The following is a 7,957-nucleotide window of genomic DNA, read 5'->3' as shown; positions in this document are numbered from 1 at the left end:
CAGTCAAGATGTGCAGTGCTTAAACCACTGGAGTCGTATAGATTTATTACTTCTAAACGTACTTTATCTGCTTTTTGCACCATTCATTTGCATTGTGTGGACCCTACAGAGCTGAGATATTCTTCTAAAAATCTTTGTTTGTTTTCAGCAGAAGAACGTTATACACATCTTAGATGGCATGAGGGTGAGTTTTCATTTGTGGGTGAACTATCCCTTTAATCCATGCAATTTTATCAAAATAATAGAACAGATATACAGTAGCTATATAATATATTATAGAATATAATACAATATAGTTTTTGATCATATACAATTATTAAGAAAAAATATAACAATTCAATTTCAACACAATCAATTGTTTTTTTATGTTTTAAAAAAACAAGCCATATTTTCAATCATTGACTGTATGATTACTGATTTTAAAATGCTTTCTGCATAATTGTTATGTCAGTTTGCTCAAGCAAACATCAGCCGTTCAGCTGATTTGTCTGTTAATAATATTAATAATAAATAAATAACCTCATATACTATTATAATACTGTGTAATTTATAAACTACTCTAACAGGTTGTATCACCTCTGATCCTGAGCCAATGTCTCCGAGTGTTTACACAGCATTACATGCAGGTGCTGCAGTTGATTCTGGAATTCTCTGATTCCATTGCCGTACATTTGCTGCAAATCCTCTTCAGCCTATACAAAAAAGTAAACCTTATTGCACAGTACTGCAAATTGCTTTATTCAAAATATATTCTTACCATTAGCAAGTTTCTTTTTATTGTCTATGAAGTATGGAGACTCATGTGCAAACATGCGTGTGCTGGTTTGGAGGAATGAAGAGACATTTAATCACAAAATATCTTACTACATGACTAATAGTTAATTACATGATTTCATTTAATAAACTAAAAAGCTTCAGTCTCGGAATGTTACATACAAGTTTCAGTTGCCTCCGCTTCTGAGACAGTCAATCCATGCATCTTATCATGTGGGTCATTGTGCATGACACCGCAGAGACTCACAGCATGTGGAGGTTCATGCTACTCTCTGCGAACCATGCACAACTTACCACGTGCCCCATTAAGAGTGAGAACCCCTAATCATGATCACGAGGAAATTGCCCCATGTGACTATCCGCCCTAGCAACTGGGCCAATTTGGTTGCTTAGGAGACCTGGCTGGAGTCACCCCGCATTCAAACTCGTGACTCAAGTGGTGATAGTCAGCGTTAATACTTGCTGAGCTACCCAGGCCCCCCGAGGTTTTGTTTTCTTGTGGAAATAGAAATATGGTGGTGCATAGTATTTTTTATTATTTGGAAAAGAGATACATCCACAAAAGACACTTAGACTTGGACCTTGGAAAAAGTGTAATCTGCCATGACGTCAAACTTTGTGGGCATGGAAGAGAACTCAGCTAAAGGATACAGGGAGTGTTTGTGTGTGGGAGTATTTTATATAGGCCCTGGAAAATTTTGTCTTGAGACAGCAGACTGATAAAACACATTTATTTGGTCCTTACACTCCCTGTATGGAAGTCCCTCAGGTTTCTCTGGCCATTGGCTGATCAGAATGATAGGGCGTTCTACACCGGTGGGGGGAAGGTTGACAACTTTCATGCTTGGCTCTAATATGAGAGCTGTGGGTTCAATACCAGTCTGTACCTGAACGTCCTCAAAAAAGATTGAGACCCTATATATTTTATATATATAATTTATATAGTTTGGGTACTTACTATACCCAAGACCTCAATCTGAATATTTAACATATAGTAAAAAAAAAGTAATTGCCATGTAAAGAAAATGTGCAGTTCCCCTAAATGCGGTCACATTTGGAATATGGATAATTGAATTAAATACATTTTCCATGTTCAATACAAGTTAAGCTCTATCGACAGCATTTGTAGCATAATGCTGATTATCACAAAAATATTATTTAGACTCCCCCCCCTTTCACCCAATTTAGAATGCCCAATTCCCAGTGCGCTTTTATGTCCTTGTAGTCGCGAGGTGACTCGCCTCATTCCGGGTGGCGGAAGAAGATTCCAGCTGCCTCCGCGTCTGAGACCGTCAACCCACGCATCTTATCATGTTGCTTGTTGAGAGCGTTGCCACGGAGACATACCGTGTATGGAGGCTTCACGCTATCCATCAAGACATCGACGCTCAACTTACCATGCGCTCCACTGAGCGCGAACCACATTATAGCGACAACCAGGAGGTTAGATGTTAGGCCCCCTGTCTGCCCTTTTCTTAAAAAAAATTTAATAAATCAAAGTTACAGTGAGGCACTTACAATGGAAGTGAGTGGGGCCAATTTATGGAGGGTTTAAAGCCAGAAATGTGAATCTTATAATTTTATAAAAGGACATATATTAATTCTTCTGTTAAAACTTGTGTATTTTTTGAGCTGTTAAGTTGTTTAAATTGTAATTTTTACAGTCATTTTAGGGTTTGTTGACATTACATCATAATGCCAACAAAGTTGTAAAATTGGCTATAACTTAAAACAGAAAAGGTTAGCGATTTTATCACACTAAAATCGTGTTAACACGAATAAAATATGTTTATGGATTGGCCCCATTCACTTCCATTGTAAGTGCCTCACTGGAACCAAGATTTTTGCTTTAAAGAAAAGGAGGGGCAAGTCAAAATTATTTTTGTGGTAATCAATATTATGCCATAAACACAGTCTAATGACCTTATTGAACCCAGAATATTCCTTTAAGACATACAAAGTATTAGGGTATTGCGGTGCCATCTTTTTACCACAGCGGTGGTTAAGAGCCAACAACCGGTGTTGTACATTGGCCTTTCAAACCTGGGAAATTAACTGTAGGAGAGTTTTTTTTAGGAGTGTTTGTATTTTGTGTAATGGATTGCTAGTGTTTGTGTATGTACTACTTTTACAATGTTGTGTTTTATATATATACACACACTCTATAATTGTGAAGCACTTTGGTCAAATATGTTGTTTTAAAGGTGCTATATAAATAAAGTTGAGCTGAGTGTTAGGGGCCGGGTTGATGGTGCATGGAAATATGTGTTTATTGTGGATCAAAAGTGTGTCATTGAACATGGAAGAGAAATTCTTTGTAAAATATCACAAAATACCCAAAACATTGTTTTCCATTAACATGTATACATCGACAGCTAAAAATATTCCAGAATGTCAAAATCTGTTTATATAACAAAACTCGAATACTCATCACAATTATATATCTGTTGGCTTAAAGCTTCTCAGAGGATTTCTCTGGGGTTATGACATTTCCAGCCACACCGAATACAGGTTCAGAAACAGTATTATTGTAAATGAAATTACTGACAAAAAAAAGAGGTGTTTTTTATTCTGTTAACAAAGATGAGATGTAAAAATACACATCATGAGGATAATTAAACATGTTGTTGAAGTAGATATTATGAGAAATGTATAACACCACCAAAGTACTAACAGTATTTTATAAGAAGAAAAATCTTGTTTAAATAAAACAAATGATCCAATCATAGCATTTTAAGGATTACCCGTCTAAGCTGTGGGAGCTGAAAGAGCTCACCTTTTTTCACATGCATCTTATATGACTTAATTCAGCTATATCAACAACATAAATAAAATATTACCAGTTACATCTGCACAGACAATAAAGTGAATGCACAGCTGAACTTTGAAAAGTTGCGGCCCTTGCATAACTTGAATTGTGTATAGGCCGGTACCGTAACAATGCACTATGTTGCGCAAAATCTTAAAATCTCTAAAAAAGGTCTTTAGCATGAAGAATCAACAATACAGTTACAAAGAATCTGGAAATGACACTGATGATATGCTACTCTTTCATACATTTATTTCAGGTTTTCACAAGGTCTTATAAGTTGATCTTTTTATGTACATATCACTGTCATTCACAACCGCAGTGGAGCGGTTGTCACAGTGATCCTAATAGCTCTACAAAGTACTTTTTTAGTTGCAATATTAAACACATTTAAATGCCTAAATTGGATTATGAATTTTTTCAGCATTTCATGATGCTTGCGACAATCATGTTTCTTGACAATTAATTTATTGGTCAATATGAATTAGTCTCATTTAAGTTGGACTGCAAATGTTACAGTCCGTGTAAACGTAGACAAAAATATATAAAACATTTTAGATGTGTGCAAAAGAATGGAAGACAACATACATGTTGTGAAAGTGGATGTATACTGGCCAACACTGGGATCAGCTGGGTCTTCAAACCCCTGTAAAAGATACAGAGCCATTAGTGATCTGCTACTAAACATTATAATGTTGTTAGAAAACTATGATTACCATAACGGATTTCTCATTTAAAAGATGAAGGCTAACAGCACATTAAAGGAATATTTTGGGTTCAATAAAGTTAAGCTCAATCGACAGCATTTGTGACATTATTGATTACCACAAAAAATTATTCTGAATCATCCATCCTTTTCATAAAAAAAAAAAAGAAGCAATAATCGAGGTTACTGTCATGCACTTACAATGGAAGTGAATGGTGCCCATTTTTGGTGGGTTTAACCCTTCAAGCTCTGAAGGTGTTTTTAAAGATTCCTGGTTTCATTGGCATACCCAAAATTCAGCGTGTTTGTTATCATTGTAAAGACAAATTTTCAAGTTTATGATACAGATTATGATACATTCAGGAAAAAAATTATGTAGCCAAAAATGTACTTTTTTTCTTATTTGACATTAAATATCTCTAGGTGTAAATAAGGTGGCTCTGAAAAACTGCTTTTGTTTTGTTCCCCATCATGTAAACTGTATCCGAGAATTTTTTTGTTGTTGATATGACAATAATATTATCATAGCTCATTTATCATAGTGTCCAAAAACATTTCCATGTGTCCGAAAGACTCTCCAAACAAATAAAACATAATAATTGTACAACAATGACTAAAGGTATTCTATACATGATTTTAATAATGAGAAATTACAGAATGAGTGCCTCTTGACTCAATGAATCTGCATTATTAGATTTGTGTTTGTAACAAGTACTTGACGCTCCAGAAATGTGGAAGCAGGAGCCAACGAATTTCCACCTTCTCTCTTTTTTTATTTTTAATCAAAGCACTTATCAGTGAAACAACAAACTGTCCACATAAACAAAAAAACACACACAGCCAACGCATGCCTCTCCTCTGTGGCTATTAACTCCCCTTTATCTCTCCGTCACATCTCACGTCACCACAGAACAGCTGTTGGTAAAATTGCCCACAGGTGTAACTTCTTCCCACTCTCATATCCCGGTCTCCACGCCCCCACCTCCACACTTGGCGCCATCTTGTGGCCATATGCAACATTGTGCTTTGTGTGGATTACCTAATGATCTATGTATGCATCTGATTACTTTGTCTTTCAAACGAGTCCACACACAATCGTCTCCTCTAAGCAATGGTATACGATATTTTATGTTCCGTTTAATTTCGTGAAGTTATAAGCGAAAACATATAAGCAACACCAGAAGAATTAATGCAAGTGATTTTATAAGATTATAATGTAAACATGTCTGCCTTTAAAGCCTTTCAAAAATTACCAATATTACTGTGCATGGGCATTTTTGACAGCACATAATGCCACTTAACATATTCTACAAATCACATTATTTCTGCTGTACCAGGTATACCTCTGTTCCATACAAAATTCTGATTGTCCTCCAATTCACAGGCAGCACCAAAGTCTGTAAGCTTGTACGCTGAGTGTCCATCCTCACCCACTTGTCTCATGATATTGCCAGGTTTGATATCCCTGTGTGGACAACCCCATTCTCCCACAAATGGTTCATTCCTTGGAATGTATATGTGCATAAAAAACTGCAAATGCCGAGATCTCTGATTAGGGCATGTGTAATGGCAAATTACTGATCTGACTATCAAATTACATACCCAAAAACAATGTAATTTCAAAAGCAAACCAAAACTGAATTCTAATACGTCAGTTCTTACACAATGTAACAAGATACGTGTTACACAATGTAACATGATGAGGTACTCACACAAAGCATTCTCAGGCTCCTCCAGTTGGTTCATCAGGCTGCCACCTGAGCAGAAATCCATTACCAGAACCTTTTGCTTTGGGTTCATATGCAACTGACATGCACGAGGAGAACCAAAACAGATGGTTTTAGAATCTGATTTTCCAAATACTGAATAAATTTAAAGCTGAAGTGTGTAATTTCTGTCACTATAATGAAACATAATGTTTTTTGTCAAACATGTTTCCACTAACGCTCCCCCTGTGATGGGTCAGACAAACAAGCCATGGTTGAGTACATAGTGCTGGTTGAGATGCTCGAACAAACAGAGCAATGTTTTGATAGTCTCACTTTTAGGTGAATTCAACCTACAATTGGCTTACTAATAGTTGCTTATTGAGGTGGGATAAGAGAAATAATAAAAGTTGCACATTTCAGCTTCAAACCTGAATTAATTTTAACTATCACAGTTGTATAATTCAATTAGTATTTCTCTGATTTAACACAAAGTCGGAAATAAATGACCCCAACGACAATTAATCACAGGGCAAGACACATGTTTTGGAAACATCAAAGCGATGCAAGAAAGGTCAGAAGTGCCGTAGGTGGAAAATCTTGAGCATCAACACAAACCACATCAAACACATACCTACTCTACAGCAAAGAGTTTAACAATGTTGACGTAATTGAGCCTCTGCAATACCTCAAACTCCCTCATCTGAACTTTATAAGGCCTGTTGTAGCTTACCAAGTTAAAAGTATTCACAGCGAACAGCTCACCTGTTTTCTACAAGAACAAACAAGCAAACAATTATAGTAATTTAATATAAAATGGCAAGTCTATGTGGCATTAGTACGCACAATCTCAGACAAATTTCACTGATGACAATGGTAATGTCTAAACAGTGATAATGTTCAAGTACCTTATTTCATGCTTTGTAGACAGTTGCTGTTGCTTCCTGACCAAGAACATCATCCAGGGACCAAAGGAAGTTTGCTGTACTTGCCTTCATAGTGATAGAACAGGGGGATGACATGAGTGAATCTGTATACAAGTGAAAACACCTAACTTAAGAGTCTCTAAAAGAATGAACAGATAATAACAAGACAAGAGATTAAAGGTGCACTCAAGTAATTTTTGTCTTTGTGACATCTTGGACATCTAGTGGCTTGGATGCAGAATCATTTAAAATCAATTAATCTCAAGTTTCCACAGGTGTCCCACGTAACCACATTATCATATCTATTTTGTTGTTTTTATTATTTAAAAACTAACAAATGTCTTCTTGTGAAAGGTTTAACTTGAAAAGTGTGCATGTGATATCAGTCTTTAAAATAGATGCTGCTCAGTTTGATATTTTGTTATCTAACACAAAGACAATTTTAAAGCTGAAGTATGATATCTATGTTAAAATAATTTCTTCTATCCTAGCTTAATATGCAAAGAGAACTATAAGTAAGCCATTCATAGGTTAATTTTCTTAAAAACTGTAAGTACTGTTTCTGTGGCTCTTTGAAAATTCCTTATCGTTTTGAGTGACCTGCTTAGACCCACCCAAACAACATTTCTAAACCAATGGCATGAGCTGGGGGGCGGGACTATCTTTTTGTTTGACCAATGGCAGATGGGGTCAAAAGGGGGTGTAGTGGTAAGCACATAACTGGTAATCTGGTAATCAGAAGGACGTTGGTTCGAGCCCCACAGCCACCACCATTGTGTGCTTGAGCAAGGCACTTAACTCCAGGTTGCTCTGGGGGGATTGTCCCTGTAATAAGGGCTCTGTAAGTCGCTTTGGATAAAAGCGTCTGCCAAATGCATACATGTAAAAATAATGCTTACTTTTGCAATAGAGTGCAAAATTCTGGTTACGGAAGCAAAAATACCATAACATTTTTTTCCATAGATGAATTGATAAATTTGTATTCAAAGATAAATTATAAACCTTTAAAGACAGACCTACCGTGACCTTCAAAGTT

General features: G+C 36.2%; 1 pseudogene; it reads right to left on the bottom strand.

Moving 5' to 3' along the window:
- Positions 1-572: 572 nt before the first annotated feature.
- LOC127625763 (inhibitor of nuclear factor kappa-B kinase subunit epsilon-like) lies at positions 573-6,993 on the bottom strand (annotated as a pseudogene).
- Positions 6,994-7,957: the final 964 nt, after the last annotated feature.

This window comes from Xyrauchen texanus, chromosome 32 (genome assembly GCF_025860055.1).
Source record: "Xyrauchen texanus isolate HMW12.3.18 chromosome 32, RBS_HiC_50CHRs, whole genome shotgun sequence".
NCBI lineage: Eukaryota > Metazoa > Chordata > Actinopteri > Cypriniformes > Catostomidae > Xyrauchen > Xyrauchen texanus.
The sequence above is the reverse complement of the archived record's forward strand: the minus strand, read 5'-3'. Positions and strand labels throughout refer to the sequence as shown.